Source organism: Cervus canadensis, chromosome 6, assembly GCF_019320065.1.
Source record: "Cervus canadensis isolate Bull #8, Minnesota chromosome 6, ASM1932006v1, whole genome shotgun sequence".
NCBI lineage: Eukaryota > Metazoa > Chordata > Mammalia > Artiodactyla > Cervidae > Cervus > Cervus canadensis.
Genome location: NC_057391.1, coordinates 6,255,515 through 6,276,668, shown reverse-complemented (window position 1 = coordinate 6,276,668; position 21,154 = coordinate 6,255,515). Strand labels below are relative to the sequence as shown.

Sequence of the window (21,154 nt, the reverse complement as noted above, 5' to 3'; positions counted from 1 at the left end):
AGTTAAGATTTTTTTGGTTAGTGAGAAATAATTAGTACTCAGATTTAAAAATTATTATCCCAAGATTTATACTCTTGGAGGGAAGAAAGGGATTAACATTTCCTGCCAACTCTGTGCCAGTCACTACACATGGCACTTTACACTTGAATTTCACACATCAGCCCTGGAAGGTAGATATTATTATCCCCAATATATAAGAGAAAATAAACCTGAGTTATGGAACATGCCTACTGACAGAGATTTGATAAGTGACAACACTTGTGTTTTTTCCCCTATTTAATGCAATGTATGGGCTTCCCTGGGGGCTCAGACAGTAAAGAATCCACCTGCAATGTGAGAGAACTGGGTTCGATCCCTGGGTTGGGAAGACCCCCTGGAGGAGAGCATGGCAACCCACTCCAGTATTTCTGCCTGGAGAATCCCCATGGACAGAGAAGCCTGGTGGGCTACAGTCCATGGGGTCGAAAAGAGTCAGACACAACTGAGCAAATATAATCACTGCACAGCACAATGCACTGTTTAAGAAATAAATACAAAGTAACACTTTCCCTGCCAAATGTAAGTTCAATAGCATTTATTACCTACTGATTGCAGAGTTCCATTCTTAAATCAGTGAAAAAATATAGGAAAAAAAAATTATCCCCTTGCAGAAAATCATTACACTTTGCAATGTCACGTCACTTCTGAGGTTAATTTCAAATAATAATTCTTTCGGATTTTAATATAACTCTTTATAATTTACCTTCACATACATTAGCTTTTAAAAACAATTAAAACAACCAGAGAAAATAGCTTTGCACATTCTCATGGGAGAAAGAAGGGAGAAAGGAAGAAAGAAATTTGAATTTCAGGAAGGTTAAATGAATTGCCCACCACGGCTCTGATAACAAGCACAAGATCTAGGATCTCACTCCAAGTCTTCTCACTCCAGATCTAAAGCAGCTACCAGGACATCACAGCTGTCTCCAGTTTGGGGCTCTTCCACGCTGGTGGCTCAGACTGTAAAGAATCTGCCTGCAATGCAGGAGACTCGGGTTTGATCCCTGGGTTGGGACTCCAGTCCCTGGGGTCGCAAAGAGTTGGACACGACTGAGCAGCTAACACTTTCACTTTTTCACATACTACAAATAAATGGCCAGGTGAATAGCTGCCAAGAATCTACAACAAATTATGACCATAATTTCTCATTTGGATGATTTACAGCAGGCTCATTTATTCTACTCTGCCTTGAGGCCCTTCTCTCCCCATTGACCCCCTCCTCTCCCCTTCCCTTTTTTCTATTTTAACATCACCATACATAGTTACAAATGTTTTTCTTCTGATGAGAACTTTTAAGATCCATTCTCTTAGCAATTTTCAACAATACAGTATCGTATGAACTATATTCACCATGGTGTGCATTACATTTGCATGATTTATTTTATAATTGAAAGCTTATACCTTTTGAATCCTTTTACCTATTTCCCCCACCCCCTACCTCTCACCCCTTCACTCCTCTCCCCGTCACTGCCACTGGCAGCCACCAATCTGTTCTCTGTGAGTTTTCTGTTTGCAGTTTTAGATTCCACATGTAAGTGAGATTATACAGTATTTTTCTTTGACTTATTACCCTTAGCATAATGCCCTTAAGAGGACCTCTTCTTGAGAGCTGCTTTCATTTTTAGTACCAGCAAAGAAAAAAGTAAATTATAAAATGAAATTTGAATACTGTGATTATTAGTGATGGTTCCACTAGGAAGAAAACAAAATAAACCTGTATATCACAATAATTATCAAACTTTGGTACACATTACATCCACTGTAGAGATCTTAAAACCCTTGATGCCCAGCTTGTATGCCATACCAAGTAGGTCAGAAAGTCTAGGAGTAGAAGTCAGATATAAATATTTTTAAGAGATGCCCAGATAATTCCAGGGTGCCATGAAGTATAGGAACCACTGGTAACTAAGGGAATACAGGTTGATTTTCTATTATCCTTTGCATATTCTTCTCTTCAGCTTTCACATTAAGCCTAATATTACCCTGTATTTTGCCTTATGCTTTAGTAATCCAATAGTCTCATTTTCTAGTAAAACAGGTGAATGTAATTCATTCATAATTTTCCCAAACCAACACTACTGAAGAATGAAGAGGCTAAATGCAGACAGCCTACTTTTAAGCTGCCTTTTCCTTTAAATGGTGAAATGTATGAAAGGAACAGAAACAATTATTGAATGCCTACTACTTCACATATAGTATATTACTTAGTCTCCAAACTCTTGAGAATTGATTTTAGTCCTTAATTGGTGAGAACTGGGCTATAAGCAATACTGGCCTCAGGCACAGTTGTGAGATGTGTAGTTTTCAGTTACCTTGCTGCCTTGTTGATGCCCCATTGCCAGGCAACATATATCCAGTTTCATGGGCACAGATTTACTTTCATCTACATGCTAATGACTTCCAAGCTTACAGCTCTAGTCCAAATGCCTGCCTGACATCTCAAATTTAACAAGTCCGAAATGGACCTTCTCTTCTGCCTCCATCCCCCAAACCAGCTCAATTTTCAGCCTTCCTCATCTCAGCTGAGGGCAACTCTAATCCCTTCCAATCGATCACGCAAAACACGTTGCAGTCATTCTTGACTTTCCTTTCTCATACACCCTTCATCCAAACTGTCAGGAAATCTTGAGGGCTCTACTTTCAAAGTGTACCAAGAAAGTAACCTTCTCTCACTATTTTCACACTAGTCTGAACCACCATTATTTTTTCCTGGATTATTGCAATAGCCTCTTAAATTGTCTCTGTTGCTGCCCTTGCCCTCCTATAGTCAATTATCAACACAGTAGCCAAACTGATTCTCCTAACCATGAGTTAGGTCACATCACTCCTCTGCTAAAAACTGTATAAGGGCACCTCGTCTCACTCTAGAATAAACCCCAAATCTTTACAGAATCTGTATCACTCTTACCTGTTACCTGTCTACCTCCATACCTAATGTTCTCCCCTGCTTGCTCACTGCTGTCCAACTTTGCTGTCCTCAAATCTGCGAGGCACTCTGACCTTGAGGCCTTTTGCACCACCTGTTCCTTTCTCCTGGAGGGCTCTTTGGCCAGTTCTTTGACTAAATTCCCTTATCTCCTTTAAGTCTTGGCTTAAATGTCACCTTCTTAATGAGGGCATACCCCGACTCCCTATTTAAAATTGTAGCCTGGTTATCCCTCCCACACCCTCTTTCCACTGCCCTACTGCTTTGCATAGTTTACTTACTATGTTTATCATTCCCTAACATACTTACTATGTTTGCTGTCTGCCTCCCCTATGAAAACGTTAAGTTCCATGAGGGCAGTGAACATTGTCCTCCCACTGATGCATACCAAATGCCTCACACAGTGCTTGGCACAGAGTAGGTGGTCAATAAATATTTATTAAATGGTTGAACTCGGTTTATATAATTTTCTTATTCTTTTATTCACATAGCAAGGTCACTTAATCACATTAAAAGATTGGGAGAAAAACTGCTTTTCTGAAGTTAATCATTTAAAAATATTATTAATTTTCCCTTACTTTAATATTATATACATAAGGACAATTCTATGAGCTTAACAACTTTTGATTTTATAAGCCTTATTTTCCTATGATATTTAATGGTTAGATTGGTTTATTAAAGCTTTTGAGACTTATAATGTAAGAATATTTCCAATTTATATATTAGAATGCTTGCCAGGCTCCATTAATATTAAAAAATTGTAGCTTGTATTTCTACCTTGGGAAATTAAGTTACTTTGTTAAATCTAATTTCTTTGATTAAATATTCTTCAATTCTATCTAAATCTAAGAAAAATCATTGAAGAAATATAAACAACATACTAAGTTTCAGTATACTTGGATCTCTATGTGTTACTTTTGGTACTATCATTTATGTTATTATGGTGAGTCTTCTTTTGTTTTTAGTATTTCTCTTATTTTCAAATTTCTAAAATTTCTCATTAGTATTGGTTATCTGCATTTTCCCCATTAGTTCTCACTGAGTTTCTTTACCTAAAAATCCAAAATTGAAAGGGGGAGCTCCAAACAGATGTGATCACATACTATAACAAAGTATGATAATTTTCCATATTTTTCTGGGAAGTGAGATTTAGTATTATTTCAAACAGCATTGTGAGGGCAGCATATAATGGGAAGTGCCTAGTATGGTGTGTGGTACATGATAAAAACTCAATCAATACTTATTATTACTAAAATTAAGACAAATATCCAAAGCTGTGAAAATCACCTGTCTTACTTTACTCTCTTTAAGATAAAGAGGCCCTAAAAGGGAAGAGGGTACACTGTGAGCATCCTTGAAAAAAGCTGATGTTTACAGATCATACAGAATTTTGTTTGTTCTGCTTCCAAAGAAGTATTTGTCCTATGGATACTATGTATTCACATATAGTCACATATATAGTCCCAAGGCCTATGAATGGATATAACTGTGCCTTATAAACAAAAAGTTTCTTTGAGAAAGAAAACAGTCAAACATTTTTATTGTTTGATATTATAGAATACAGTCTGTTTCACTTCAGCTCAGAAGCACAAACAGTAAATGCACAGCTCAAAGGAAAGAACTCCGGGTCCTTGTGGTTTAGCATATTGCTTTAAAAGTACATTTTCTCTAAAAATACTAAAATTTTTCCAGTCTAATTCTACCACTGACTATTCAGGTTACCACTTAAAAAATGCAAGGCCAACCTCTATTTTTGGTGATAGTAAGACTGGAAAATTAGAAGTTTTCAGAAGGAATTCTAAGGAAGTTTTATGTGGTAAAGTTCCTACTCCTTATAAGAAAGCACACAAAACTATATAAACAATATCACCAATGCTTGGCATATTGACTAAAGTCACCTGGGACTAATCTATCAGGAAACAGGCAAAATATACAAAGGGTAATAAGAGAGAGAAAGAGAGGACTAAACAGGAGAAGAAGGAAGAGGGGAAAGAAGAGAAAGAGGGAAAACTAAACTATAGTAGGTTTCAAGGTGGAACTTGCTTCTTATTTCTAACATGTGATAACCACACTCAATAACCCCCTCACCTCCCCCAAAAAACATTATGTATCTTAAGAACAAATATTTTTAAATTCCTCAACTATTCAAATATTTAATATGTTTGTTTGAACAGATTAAGTACCCAATAAAAACTCTGGACTGCGATTAAATGTTCTTTTTACCATCTACAAGAGTGAATTAAATGTAATAAATTAAGAACACTACTCAAATTTTAACATAGTAATTTTCAAATTAATGTCTGACTTACTTTTCCTTTTTCATTTTTATTTATTATAAAAAAAGTACCTTTTAAAATTTCAGGAAAATGAAAAAGTCAGATCCCAAGACCTTAACAGACTGTGTTAATTTGTTAACATGTTCCTCTCCAATTATTTTACAAATGCATATGTGAACACTTACACGCAAACCACATGACTACAATTCTTATATGCTGGGAATGAAAGCACAGAGGAACCTCTGTATTTTCAACTTTAGCTTTTTTTATGTCCTGACAAAATAAGATGGACAAAAATTTCAAAATTATTTGAGATAGGATTATTTGCAATATCTAAAAATTTATATGCATCACTAAGAGAAATACAGAACTAATGTAACCTCACAGATCATAAATCAAGGGGATGTATGCTAAAAGAAAACTCAAGTTCAAAGTTCCCTGGTGGTCCAGTGGTTAGAACTCAGGCACTTTCAACTGCTGTGGTCAGGGATCAATTCCTGTTCTGGGAACTAAGACACTGCAAGCCACACAGTGTGGCTTAAAAAAAAAAAAAACAAAACACCAAACTCAAGTTCTCACTAAGGACTTAAGGTCTACTCTTTTTTTTTTTTTTTCCTTTATTTATTTATTTTTTTTTCAGTGGGTTTTGTCATACATTGATATGAATCAGCCATAGAGTTACACGTATTCCCCATCCCGATCCCCCCTCCCACCTCCCTCTCCACCCGATTCCTCTGGGTCTTCCCAGTGCACCAGGCCCGAGCACTTGTCTCACGCATCCCACCTGGGCTGGTGATCTGTTTTAAGAGAGAAACATGCATGTATTTTCTTCCATTGCCTTTTTACTTCCTGAGTTGCTTATTTAATTTATTCCAAATAGAGTTGGATATAACTATGAGCCATGCTGGGTAGGGCCACCCAAGACAGACAGGTCACAGTGGAGAGTTCTGACAAAAAGTGGTCCACTGGAGAAGGGAATGGTAAACAACTTCAGTATTCTTGCCTTGAGAACTCCATGAACAGTATGAAAGGGCAAAAAGATAGGACACTGAAAGAGGAACTCCCCAGGTTGGTAGGTACCCAATATACTACTGGAGATCAGTGGAGAAATAACTCCAGAAAGAATGAAGGGATGGAGCCAAAGCAAAAACAACACCCAGTTGTGGATGTGACTGGTGATAGAAGCAAAATCTGATGCTGTAAAGAGCAATATTGCATAGGAACCTGGAATGTTAGGTCCATGAATCAATGCAAATTGCAAGTGGTCAAACAGGAGATGGCAAAAAGTGAACACCGACATTTTAGGAATCAGTGAATTAAAATGCACTAGAATGGGTGAATTTAACTCAGATGACCATTATATCTACTATTGTGGGCAAGAATCCCTTAGAAGAAATGGAACAGCCATCATAGTCAACAAAACAGTCCAAATGCAGTACTTGGATGCAATCTCAAAAACGACAGAATGATCTCTGTTCGTTTCCAAGGCAAACCATTCAATATCAAGGGTAATCCAAGCCCCAACCAGTAAAGCTGAAGAAGCTGAAGTTGAATGGTTCTATGAAGACCTACAAGACCTTCTAGAACTAACACCCAAAAAAGATGTCCTCTTCATTAAAGGGGACTGAAATGCAAAAGTAGGAAGTCAAGAGATACCTGGAGTAACACGCAAATTTGGCCCTGGAGTACAGAATGAAGCAGGGCAAAGGCTAATAGAGTTCTGCCAAGAAAACACACTGGTCATAGCAAACAACCTCTTCCAACAACACAGAGGACAACTGTACAGATGGACCTCACCAGATGGTCAATACAGAAATAAGACTGATTATATTCTTTGCAGCCAAAGATGGAGAAGCTCTCTACAGTCAGCAAAAACAAGACCAGGAGCTGATTGTGGCTCACTCAGATCATGAAATTCAGATTTATATTGAAGAAAGTAGGGAAAACCACTAGGCCATTCAGGTATGATCTAAATCAAATCCCTTATGATTATACAGTAGAAGTGACAAATAGATTCAAGGGATTATATCTGAAAGAGTGCCTGAAGAACTATGGATGGAGGTTCCTGACACTGTACAGGAGGCAGTGATCAAGACCATCCCCAAGATAAAGAAATGCAAAAAGGCAAAATGGCTGTCTGAGGAGGCCTTACAAATAGCTGTGAAAGGAAGAGAAGTGAAAGGCAAAGGAGATAAGGAAAGATATACCTATTTTAATGCAGAGTTTCAAAGAATAGCAAGGAGAGACAGAAAGCCTTCCTCAGTGATCAATGCAAAGAAATAGAGGAAAACAATGGAATGGGAAAGACTAGAGATCTCTTCAAGAAAATTAGAAATACCAAGGGAACATTTCATGTAAAGATGGGCACAATAAAGGACAGAAATCATATGGACCTAACAGAAGCAAAAGATATTAAGAAGACGTGGCAAGAATACACAGAAGAACTACACAAAAAAGAGCTTCATGACCCAGATAACCAAGATGGTGTGATCAGATATCCTGGAATGCGAAGCCAAGTGGGTCTTAGGAAGCATCACTGCGAACAAAGCTAGTGGAGGTGATGGAATTCCAGTTGAGCTATTTCAAATTCTAAAAGATGATGCTGTGAAAGTGCTACACTCAATGTGCCAGCAAATTTGCAAAATTCAGCAGCGGCCACAGGACTAGAAAAGGTCAGTGTTCATTCCAATCCCAAAGAAAGGCAATGCCATAGAATGCTCAAACTACTGCACAACTGCACGCTCCTCACATGCTAGCAAAGTAATGTTCAAAATTCTGCAAGCCAGGCTTCAACAGTATGTAAACCGTGAACTTCCAGATGGTTAAGCTGGATTTAGAAAAAGCAGAGGAACCAGAGATCAAATTGCCAACATCCAGTGGATCATTGAAAAAGCAAGACAGTTCCAGAAGAACATTTACCTCTGCTTTATTGCAGAGAAGGTAACGGCAACCCACTCCAGTACTCTTGCCTGGGAAATCCCATGGACGGAGGAGCCTGGTAGGCTACAGTCCATGGGGTTACGAAGAGTCGGAGACAACTGAGCAACTTCACTTCCACTTTTCACTTTCATGTACTGGAGAAGGAAATGGCAACCCACTCCAGTATTCTTGTCTGGAGAATCCCAGAGACAGAAGCCTGGTGGGCTGCCATCTATGGTGTCGCACAGAGTCGGACATGACTATCGTGACTTAGCAGCAGCAGCTGCTTTATTGACTATGCCAAAGCCTTTGACTGTGTGGATCACAACAAACTGTGGAAAATTCTGAAAGAGACGGGAATACCAGACCTCCTGACCTGCCTCTTGAGAAATCTATATGCAGGTCAGAAAGCAATAGTTAGAACTGGGCATGCAACAACAGACTGGTTCCAAATAAGGAAAGGAGTACATCAAGGCTGTATTTTTGTCACCCTGCTTATTTAACTTATATGCAGAGTACATCATGAGAAACGCTGGGCTGGAAGAAGCACAAGCTGGAATCAAGATAGCCGGGAGAAATATCAATAACCTCAGATATGCAGATGACACCACAGTATGGCAGAAAGTGAACAATAATAAAGACCATCTTGATGAAAGTGAAAGAGGAGAGTGAAAAAGTTGGTTTAAAACTCAACATTCAGAAAAGTACCATCATGGCATCTGGTCCCAATAGTTCAAGGCAAATGGATGGGGAAACAATGGAAACAGTGACAGACTTTAGTTTTGGGGGCTCTAAAATCACAGCAGGTGGTGACTGCAGCCATGAAATTAAAAGAGCCTTGCTCCTTGGAAGAAAAGCTATGACCAACCTAGACAGCATATTAAAAAGCAGAGACATTACGTTGCCAACAAAGGTCTGTCTAGTAAAAGTAATGGTTTTTCCAGTAGTCACGTATGGATGTGAGAGTTGGACTATAAAGAAAGATGAGCACCCAAAAACTGATGCTTTTGAACTGTGGTGTTGGAGAAGACTCTTGAAAGTCCCTTGGACTGCAAGGAGATCCAACCATTCCATCTTAAAGAAAATCAGCCCTGAATATTCAGTGGAAGGACTGATACTGAAGCTCCGATACTTTGGTCACCTGATGCAAAGAGCTGACTCATTTGAAAAGACCCTGATGGTGGGAAAGAATGAGAGTGGGAGGACAAGGGGATGACAGAGGATGAGATGGTTGGATGGCATTACCAACTCAATGGACGTGAGTTTGAGTAAGCTCCGAGAGTTCATTATGGACAAGGAACCTGGCATTCTGCAGTCCAGGGGGTCGGAGACGACTAAGTGACTGAACTGAACTGAACTGAAAGTTGAATGAGACAGAAGGCATTCAAAAACCTATACTCCACATAATCCTACAGGCATATAAAAATCACAGATAGAGAATAATTTACTGAAACTATCTGCTTCTCAGTACAGAATGAACTATATCCTGATACAAAAAACATTTACTAGTCAATTCAAAGGTAAAGTCCCAAAGTTCAGCTTATACACTCCTATTTTGATGATAAGTTGCATATTTTGTAAAAGTCTTCTAGGTTACAATGAAATTTTGCTTACAATCACATGAAGGTGTAGGCTAAGAGATTCTTTCTTTGGATATTATAGGCCAAGTCAGCAAAAATATTTACTTTACCTAGTTCAGTTCAGTTGCTCAGTCGTGTTTGACTCTGTGACCCCATGAACTGCAGCACGCCAGGCCTCCCTGTCCATCACCAACTCCCGGAGTCTACCCAAACTCATGTCCATTGAGTCAGTGATGCCATCCAACCATCTCATCCTCTGTCATCCCCTTCTCCTCATGCCTTCAATCTTTCCCAGCATCAGTCTTTTCAAATGAGTTAGCTCTCTGAATTAGGTGGCCAAAGTATTGGAGTTTCAACTTCAGCATCAGTCCTTCCAATGAACACCCAGGACTGATGCCTTTAGGATGGACTGGTTGGATCTCCTTGCAGTCCAAGGGGCTCTCAAGTCTTTTCTAACACCACCGTTCAAAAGCATCAATTCTTCAGTGCTCAGCTTTCTTCAAAGTCCAACTCTCACATCCATACATGACCACTGGAAAAACCATAGCCTTGACCAGACGGACCTTTGTTGGCAAAGTAATGTCTCTGCTTTTTAATATGCTGTCTAGGTTGGTCATAACTTTCCTTCCAAGGAGCAAGCGTGTTTTCATTTCCTTTACCTAGACGTGATACCAAACAGACTAACTTTGTTTTTAGCTGAGGTATACCGTAAAGCACATGAATCTTAAGGAATATTTGAATATACATGTTCTTAGAAGAGAGGAAAAGGCACTGTTTCTGGTATTGTAATCATTTTTTAAGTTCTACAATCTCAAATGGTACCATTTTAATATAGAATTGCATAAGAAGCCAGAATAATAAGGGAGTATTACACTACTAGTAGGAAATCTCAACTATTATCATTATACTATGCCCTATATTACTGGAAGGAAAATATTTAATAATGTCAGAAAGAGTTATATAGGATATTATTTTATTTTCCTATCCTGGAAAAAACAACCCTTTCAATTACCTCCTCTGCCAAATTGCTCCCATTTTTTCTGAGCCCTAACCTTGATACTATTTCTTGATCCACTGTTGCTGATTACTAGGTTTCTTATAGCTCTGACAGTCTATGGCAAGAGTTTGAAATACTTTTTGCAATGTAACCCTTTCACATGAAATCTTAAGTAAAATCTCAAACTTTTTCTCAAATCTTTGTTCTACAAATGCTGCACAGCTGTCGTAATTTCTTCATATATATTCCATCACTAAAGTAGACGAATAAATAGGTAGTCTACAAAAAAGGGAAAGTTAATAATAACCTTCGTTTCTTTGGTTCTCCTGATTCCTTAGAAATACCAAAATGAACACTGATATATACTGAAATGTTACCAACTCCAAGACTGTATACTAACAGTTTTCAGAAAACAATGGTTTACCTCGATGAACTTTAAAAGATGGTTTCCATAAGAAGTTAGGCTCTAAAAATCATTATTACTATGTCTTTGTCCTGGCTTTATACATGCTTGGAAACCAGAAATAAAAAATTAAACATCCAGAAAATTTGCCAATCACAGGAAAAAAGAAAATGAGCAAGAATTATGATTTTTGGAGTTGTTAACCCAAAATGATTTAAAATATATCCACACACCTCCCTTGTGCCCTAATAAACGAAAACTATCTGACTTTTGTTCATATCATACCATGTTAAAAAAGAACTTAGGATTTAAAAATTAATACTCTGTTTCTAAATTATTACTAACACAGTTATAAAAATACATTTAGATAGATACAACATAGAGGACTTCCCCGTAGCTCAGCTGCTGAAGAATCTGCCTGCAATGCAGGAGACCCTGGTTTGATTCCTGGGTCAGGAAGATCCCCTGGAGAAAGGATAGGCTACCCACTCCAGTATTCTTGGGCTGCCCTGGTGGCTTCAGCTGGTAAAGAAATCACCTACAATGCGAGAAACCTGGGTTTGATCCTTGGGTTGGGAAGAGCCCCTGGAGAAGTGAAAGGCTACCCACTCCAGTATCCTGGCCTGGATAATTCCACGAACTGTATAGTCCATGGGGTCGCAAAGAGTATATTTAGATAAATATGACATAGAAGAGCAGTTGATAACATAGAATCTGGAATTTATATTAAATTAGCAAAAATAATTATTCTTGATGAGATGATCTCTTTCCAGGGTTATATCTTATCAATGGTGGGAGGGGGATAATGACTTGGTTTTAGTGATACTGAATTTGTTTTGAAGTTTCAAATAACTTTAAAGGAAGGTTTGTGAAAGGGAGCATGAATTAAAAATAAAAATATGTGCAAAAGTACTTAGCTAGAATAATTTATTAAACTATCATCTGTTACACAAGTGATTTATGCTAACTAATGAGAGTTATTGGCTTCCCAGATGGCTCAGTGGTAAAGAATCTGTCTCTCAATGCAGGAGACACAGAAGATGCAGATTCAATCCCTGGGTTAGGAAGATCCCTTGGAGGAGGAAATGGCAGCCCATTCCAGTATCCTTGTCTGGAGAATCCCATGGACAGAGGAACCTGGCAGGCTACACGTCCATGGGTCACAAAAGACTCAGACATGACTGAGCACAAGACAGGGCAAGGCAATGAGAGTTATTAACAAATGAAAGCAAAAGCAGTCCAGACTTACTAAAACCTATTTTTTCATAACCAGATTTAAATATGCTAACTGCTTATTTTAACATACAGAAGACTTAAGAAAGAATTCAATTCTAAAAGGAATTTTGACATGGTGCAAATAGTATGTGCTTTGAAGCCTGAAAGACATGGACTGAAGTTTAAATTCTGAAATATAACCAAGCTGTGTCATCAAGGGCAATTTAAGGTCTATAAATTTTGGTATTTTGCTCTGTAAAACTTATTTTTCAGGGTTTCTGAAGATTAAATGTGTGATATGTAAGAGCCCATAGCACAGTAAACACACACCAAGTACGCCACAAATGTGGAATCTCTTCTTTCACTTTCATTATTGCTTATTTCTCTAAAATGTGATGAAGCCTACAGGCCTGGCTGCAAATACAAGCCTGGAATTGATTGAGAAATCATACAAAACTAATAAAAATCTTCATTACTAAATACATGGCAAGTAAAAAAAAATCACACACAAACTCTCCCCTGTCTCCATACACACAATACGCCACCTAACTTTAGGAAATTTGGAAAGAACCAACAGTACCCACCCCTTGGCATACCATGGAACATAGCAGACCAAAAGGAAGTATTCTTCATGGCTTTTAAGGCTACACCACTGATATGGTCCTAAAATTCAAATCAAGATACCAAGGAGTTATATTTTAGTTTACCTTACGTGTATGAATATAATATTAAGGTAATCACGTCTAGACATGTATGAAATTTCAGTATTAATACCTAATGTGGAATTTGATCTCATAATAATAAATTGTATAAATGCAGTCATGTTCAGCATGACTGATTTAAAAATAACATATATTAATGTGTAGAATATGTACAGAAATACTTTGTATAAATGAAGTTTGACACATAAATGCATCTTAAATATTAAAAAAAAAATCACATTAAATATACTTCTAAGAGTAAATCAAGTTTTTTCAGAGTAAGGTTTTGAATCAAATCCCAGAATATCCTCAAGTCAATCTCTGGAACTTTAGTTCAGAACATGTATATTTAAAAAATGTATATATCTGCTATTTACAATGCTCACATTAACAGATAATTTTAATCCCTTAATCTAAAAATGTACATGTATTATATAACTTTCACAAGTAAGCAAGATGTATCTCTCCCTCTGTAGGACACCATGATTTTCTTAAAAAAAGGAAAATGAATCCTATGCTCTGGTTTCCTTATGGAATTTTTCTTTTTGATTGCCAATCTAGTAATCATTGGAAATGTTTCTATCTTCCTTATCAGCCAACTCTGAAAACTGCATCCATTTATTTTAACAGAGATTAGAACCATATAGCTTGTTACCGCCTTTACTCTAAGCTAAGACTAATAGCAACTCTGTCTTGGGACTTAAAATCTGACTTCTTGCTATGTAAATATAATTATAAAAGGTTAAAATAAAGTATAGGTCTTTATTAAGGGGACAGCTAAAATTTATCAAGATTCAAGAATTTTAAACCATAATGGCATTAGCATATTTGCAAAACCTACGAAGATAATATTTTTGCCAAAAACCTTGCCCAATGACAGTAAGCTATTATGGTTAACTCAGTTCAGTTCAGTTCAGTTCAGTCATTCAGTCGTGTCCGACTCTTTGCGACCCCATGAATTGCAGCACGCCAGGCCTCCCTGTATATCACCAACTCCCAGAGTTTACCCAAACTCATGTCCAATGAGTTGGTGATGCCATCCAATCATGTCATCCTCTGTTGTCCCCTTCTCCTCCTGCCCCCAATCCCTCCCAGCATCAGGGTCTTTTCCAATGAGTCAACTCTTTGCATGAGGTGGCCAAAGTATTGGAGTTTCAGCTTCAGCATCAGTCCTTCCAGTGAACACCCAGGACTGATCTCCTTTAGGATGGACTGGTTGGATCTCTTTGCAGTCCAAGGGACTCTCAAGAGTCTTCTCCAACACCACAGTCCAACTCTCACATCCATACATGATTACTAGAACTAACCCTGTTATTAATCTGTACATGGTACTGAATTATGAAAACTGATCAAATTTGGCAGTAGTTTCCAGCATGTGAAGCACTCATTTTTATACTGCCAAGTACAATAAGAAACAAAATTTCATTTACAAATGAAATATGCATTTCCTAATACTACTAAAATAAACTTTAATAATACATCCTAGATATTGGGAAAACTAAGAAAAAGGAACAACAAACAAATACCATAATGTATAATAAAGTGACTCTCTTCTTACAAAAAATATATAGCAGAAGCAGAAGTGAGAAAATGTTATATCCAAAAATGGGTTATAAAAGAATGTGACTTCCATCTCTAATACTCTCATTATCACTTGGATTACTCTCTCTCTGGGGAAGCCAGCTGCCATGTGAGGCAGTCCTGAGAGGACTCCACGTGCGTGAATGTAGAGCTAGATCCTCCTCCATCAAGTCTTTAGACTGCAGCCCTGGACAATAGTTTGACTGCCACCTCACAAGCCAAAGGTGCTCAGTTAAGCCCAGCCAAGATTCTTGATGCACAGAAACTTTGAGATATTTAATATATATAGCTTTTAAATATGTAGATCTTCCCTGATAACTCAGTTTTGGTAAGGGATCCGCCTGCAATGCAGAAGACCCCGGTCTGATTCCTGGGTCGGTAAGATCCACTGGAGGAGAGATAGGCTACCCACTCCGGTATTCTTGGGCTTTCTTTGTGGTTCAGCTGGTAAAGAACCTGCCCACAATGCAGGAGATGTAGGTTCGATCCCTGGGTTGGGAAGATCCCCTAGAAAAGGGAATGGCAACCCACTCCAGTATTCAGGCCTGGAGAATTCCACGGACTGTATAATCCATGGGGTCGCAAAGAGTCGGACACAACTGAGTGACCTTCACTGCACTTTAATACATACATATATATATATGACTGGTGATGTGTATACATATAAATATATGTGTGTGTGTGTGTGTGTGTATATATATACATAGAGAGAGAGAGAGAGAGAGAAAGAGAGGAAAGAGCTTACTCTCAAATTCAGTAATTATCTTGTTACTGATTAGTATTGGTCCACAGGCCACATTTTGAGCAGTAGAGCTTTAAAACAGCTGTATAATAAAGATTATTACTGTTTTGGGTTTTTTTTGACCACCCTATGCACCTTATGGAGCCAAAGGAAAAACAATGTCCAGTTGTGGATGTGACTGGTGATGGAAGTTAGGAACACTGATGCATAGGAAACTGAATGTTAGGTCTGTGAATCAGGGTAAAGTAGAAGTGGTCTCACAGGAGATGGGAAGAGAAACATCAACATTTTAGGAATCAGTGAACTAAAATGGACTGGAAAGGATGATTTTAACTCAGATGCCCATTATATTTACTACTGTGGGCAACAGTACCATAGAAGAAATGGAGTAGCCATCACAGTCAACAGAGAGTCTGAAGTGCAGTACTTGGATGCAATTTCAAAAACAACAGAATGACCTCTGCTCATTTCCAAGGCAAACCATTCAATATCACGGTAATCCAAGTCTATGCCCCAACCAGTAATGCTGAAGAAGCTGAAGTTGAACACATCTATGAAGACGTACAAGACCTTCTAGAACTAACACCCAAAAAAGATGTCTTCTCCATTATAGAGGACTGAAACGCAGAAGTAGGAAATCAAGAAATACCTGGAGGAACAGGCAAATTTGGCCTTGGAGTACAGAATGATGCAGGGCAAAGGCTAATAGAGTTCTGCCAAGAGAATGCACTGGTCATAGAAAACACCCTCTTCCAACAACACAAGAGATGACTCTACACAAGGATATCACCAGATGGTCAATGCAGAAATAAGACTGATTATATTCTTTGCAGCCAAAGATGGAGAAGCTCTATACAGTCAGCAAAAACAAGACCAGGAGCTGACTGTGGCTCACTCGGATCATGAAATCCTTATTGCCAAATTCAGACTTACATTGAAGAGAGTAGGGAAAACCACTAGGCCATTCAGGTATGATCTAAATCAAATCCCTTATGATTATACAGTGGAAGCCACAAATAGATTCGAAGGTTTAGATTACTTAGAGTGCTTAAAGAACTATGGATGGATGTTCGTGACACTGTACAGGAGGCAGTGACCAAGACCATCCCCAAGAAAAAGAAACGTAAAATGACAAAATGGTTGTCTGAGGAGGCCTTACAAATAGCTGTGAAAAGAAGAGAAGTCAAAGGCAAAGGTGATAAAGAAACATATACTTATTTGAATGCAGAGTTCCAAAGAACTCTTTTTGGATCACAATAAGCTGTGGAAAATTCTGAAAGAGATGGGAATACCAGACCACCTGACCTGCCTCTTGAGAAATCTGTATGCAGGTTAGGAAACAACAGTTAGAACTGGACATGGAAAAACAGACTGGTTCCAAATAGGAGAAGGAGTAGGTCAAGGCTGTATATTGTCACCCTGCTTATTTAACTTATATGCTGAGTACATGATGAGAAACGCTGGGCTGGAAGAAGCACAAGCTGGAATCCAGATTTCTGGGAGAAATATCAATAACCTCAGATATGCAGACGACACCACTCTTATGGCAGAAAGTGAAGAACTAAAGAGCCTCTTAATGAAAGTGAAAGAGGAGAGTGAAAACGTTGGCTTAAAGGTCAACATTCAGAAAACTAAGATCATGGCTTCTGACCCAATAACTTCATGGCAAATAGATGGGGAAACAATGGCAGACTTTATTTTGGGGGGCTCCAAAATCACTGCAGATGGTGAATGCAGCCATGAAATTAAAAGACGCTTACTCCTTGGCAGAAAAGTTATGACCAACCTAGACAGTATATTAAAAAGCAGAGACAATACTTTGCCAACAAAGGTCTGTCTAGTCAAGGCTATGGTTTTCCCAGTGGTCATGTATGGATGTGAGAGTTGGACTATAAAGAAAGCTGAGCACTGAAGACTTGATGCTTTTGAACTGGGATGTTGGAGAAGTCTCTTGAGAGTCCCTTGGACTACAAGGAGATCCAACTAGTTCATCCTAAAGGTGATCAGTCCTGAGTGTTCACTGGAAGGACTGATGTTGAAGCTGAAACTCCAATACTTTGGCTACCTGATGAGAAGAGCTGACTCATTTGAAAAGACACTGATGGTGGGAAAGATTGAAGGCAGGAGTAGAAGGGGACGAGAGAAGATGAGATGGTTGGACAGCATCACCAACTCAATGGACATGAGTTTGAATAACCTCTGGGATGGACAGGGAGGCCTGAAGTGCTGCAGTCCATGGGGTCGCAAAGAGTTGGACAGGACTGAGCAAGTGAACTGAACTGAACTCAACTGAAAGAATAGCAGGGAGAGATAGGAAAGCTTTCATCAGTGACTAATGCAAAGAAATAGAGGAAAACAATAGAGTGGGAAAGACTAGAGATCTCTTCAAGAAAATTAGAGATACTAAGGGAACATTTCATGCAAAGATGGGCACAAAAAAAGACAGAAATGGTATAGACCTAAAAGAAGCAAAAGATATTAAGAAGAGGTGGCAAGAATACAGAAGAACTATACAAAAAAGATCCTCATGACCCAGATAATCACAATGGTGTGATCACTCACCTAGAACCAGATGACCTGGAATGCGAAGTTAAGTGGGCCTTAGGAAGCATCACTACAAACAACGCTAGTGGAGGTGATGGAATTTCAGTTGAGCTGTTTCCAATCCTAAAAGATGATGCTGTGAAACTGCTGCATGGACTATGCCAGCAAATTTGGAAAACTCAGCAGTGGCCACAGGACTGGAAAAGGTCAGTTTTCATTCCAACTCCAAAGAAAGGCAATGCCAAAGAATGCTCAAGCTACCACACAATTGCACTCGTCTCACACGTTGGTAAAGTAATGGTCAAAATTCTCCAAGCCAGGCTTTAACAGTATGTGAACCTTGAACTTGCAGATGTTCAAGCTGGATTTAGAAAAGGCAGAGGAACCAGAGATCAAATTGCCAACATCCTCTGCATCATCAAAAAAGCAAGAGAGTTCCAGAAAAACATCTACTTCTGCTTTATTGACTATGCCAATGCCTTTGACTGTATGTATCACAAAAAACTGTGGAAAATTCTTAAAGAGATGGGAATACCAGACCACCTGATCTGCCTCCTGAGAAGTCTGTATGCAAGTCAGGAAGCAACAGTTAGAACCAGACATGGAACAACAGACTGGTTCCAAATAGGGAAAAGAGTAAGTGAAGATTGTATATTGTCACCCTGCTTATTTAACTTATATGCAGAGTACATCATGTGAAATGTGGGGATGGATGAAGCACAAGCTGGAATCAAGATTGCCAGGAGAAATATCAATAACCTCAGATATGCAGATTACACCACCCTTATGGCAGAAAGTGAAGAAGAACTAAAGAGTCTCTTGATGAAAGAGGAGAGTCAAAAAGCTGGCTTAAAGCAACATTCAAAAAACGAAGTTCAAAGCAATGAGTATCATCACTTCATGGCAAATAGATGGGGAAACAATGGAAACAGTGACAGACTTTATTTGTTGAGCTCCAAAATCACTGTAGATGGTGACTGCAGCCATGAAATTAAAAGACGCTTGCTCCTTGGAAGAAAAGCTATAACCAACCTAGATAGCATATTAAAAAGCAGAGACATTACTTTGCCAGCAAAGGTCCATCTAGTCACAGCTATGGTTTTTCCAGCAGTCATGTACGGATGTGAGAGTTGGACTAAAAAGAAAGCTGAGCGCTGAAGAATCGATGCTTTTGAACTGTGGTGTTGGGGAAGACTCCTGAGGAGTCCCTTGGACTGCAAGGAGATCCAACCAGTCCATCCTGAAGGAAATCAGTCCTGAATATTCACTGGAAGGACTGATGCTGAAGATGAAACTCCAATACTTTGGCTACCTGACGCGAAGAACTGACTCATTGGAGAAGACCCTGATGCTGGGAAAGACTGAAGGTGGAGGAGAAAGGAACGACAGAGGATGAGATGGTTGCACGGCATCACTGATTTGATGGACATGAGTTTGAGCAAGCTCAGGGAGCTGGTGATGGATGGGAAAACCTGGCGTGCTGCAGTCCACAGAGCTGCGAATAGTTGGACACAACTGAGCAACTGAACTAAATGATGCAGCTTATGGGATATTAGGTCTCCAAGTCCTAAAAGCCTGGGAATTCCCCAACTGTTTTCATCTGAATAAAGGTGAAAATTGTAAACATACTAATAACCTGATCAACTAAATAACCAATATAAAATTCAAGAGGGCAAAATCTGGGTACAGTGATAGGTCATTGAGCCTGTTATTTAATAAGTGCATGTTGAATGAATGAATGATGGGCAGATTAATAAACAGGAATAAAATTAATGGTAACAGCTTGCTAAATCTTTTTAAATGCAATAACTGTAAAAGTGTTTTGATCTTACAGTGTTTAACATGCATTACCCTATTTAATTTTCAAAAGAGATGAGGAAACCAAGGCACAGATTTAGTAAGTACCTTAAAGTTATAGAGATTGATACTATTCAGATTTGGCTTCAAAGGTGTCACACTTAACACTATAAACACAAAAAAGGTGAAATAGAAAATTGAAATATTTAAAAAAGAAGAGTAGTTGTTTTGTAGACTAATATGGAAGTAACATCAAAATGGTATGATTGATAATGTTAATAGTTATAATACATAAAATATGATACATTTGCTGTAATATTTTAAATGATATTGCAGTCTTGAAAATGCTTTTAAAAGCCTAGGAAGTCTTCAAATGAAGAATATGAAATAATGACAAAGAAACTAAAGTAAAACTATGAAAATATGATGTTCATTCAGACTTTTCTAAAAACTAGGAAATTTTAAAGAGTATCTTAGAATGTTAGAAACACTATACAAATAAAACTACATTTGGGGGATTAACTGTAGATCTTCCTAGTGATCTGAAGGGCAGTTTCTTCAATAATCATAGTAAAATCAATTATCAAAATAAAAGCCCTATATTTCTCCCTAAAGCAATGCAGAAAATAAAGGGAAAGCATTATTCATAAAAAGATTTTTTTTTAATGACAATGAGAGTTCCTAATTATGGTCTTTGTACAGGTCAAAGTAGCAGCAAAAATGACTTCTCTTTCACAACACTGTCAGTGGTTTCTTCCGTTTTCAAGGATAGCCAAATTCAGTAAAGTTGAGGGAAAAAATAGAACAGATGAAAATAGAAAATATTAAATTCCATAAGGTTAGCTACATTTTCTAAAAACACGTATGAATAAATGATAACTAACATGTTCTAACAACTTACCATATACTAGGCACCTGCATAAGAAGCATTCTCTAATTTATTCTTCATGTTTATTCACTAACTTATATATTATCCCAACAGAGTATATGGCAGTAAGATATATAAAGAGAAGGTGTCCAAGCCTGAATTCAATTCCAGATTCTGTCTCCAGAGCCCACATTTTAAATTTGTATGCTAAATATGTAAATACTGCCTAAGATGCCAGTAGGTTTGTTTCACTTCTATGCTTGAAAGATATTTTCATCAGATATAGAACTGAGTTCATTTTCTTTCAGGGAATTACAGATGTTGCTTCACTGTTTTCTAGTCTCCATTGTATCTGTTAAGACCATAATCACTCAAGTTGTTGTTCCTCATATGATATGTTATTTCTTTCTGACTTTCCCGTTACTGCTCCAGGTTTCACCAGTTTGGTCATGCTGTGCCTAGACACATACCTTCCTTTAAAGGACAGATCTAGACCCAGTTCCTATATTCTCCATGAACACTTCCCTCTCTACTCCCGCTTCCTCTTTCATCTGCTCTTTTAAAGA

The 21,154-nt window shown here is 38.2% G+C and overlaps 1 protein-coding gene across 1 annotated transcript in view; it reads right to left on the bottom strand.

Moving 5' to 3' along the window:
* The window catches only part of POLK (DNA polymerase kappa), a 76,994-nt gene that overhangs the window by 38,766 nt on the left and 17,074 nt on the right, over positions 1-21,154 (bottom strand). The window lies entirely within an intron of this gene.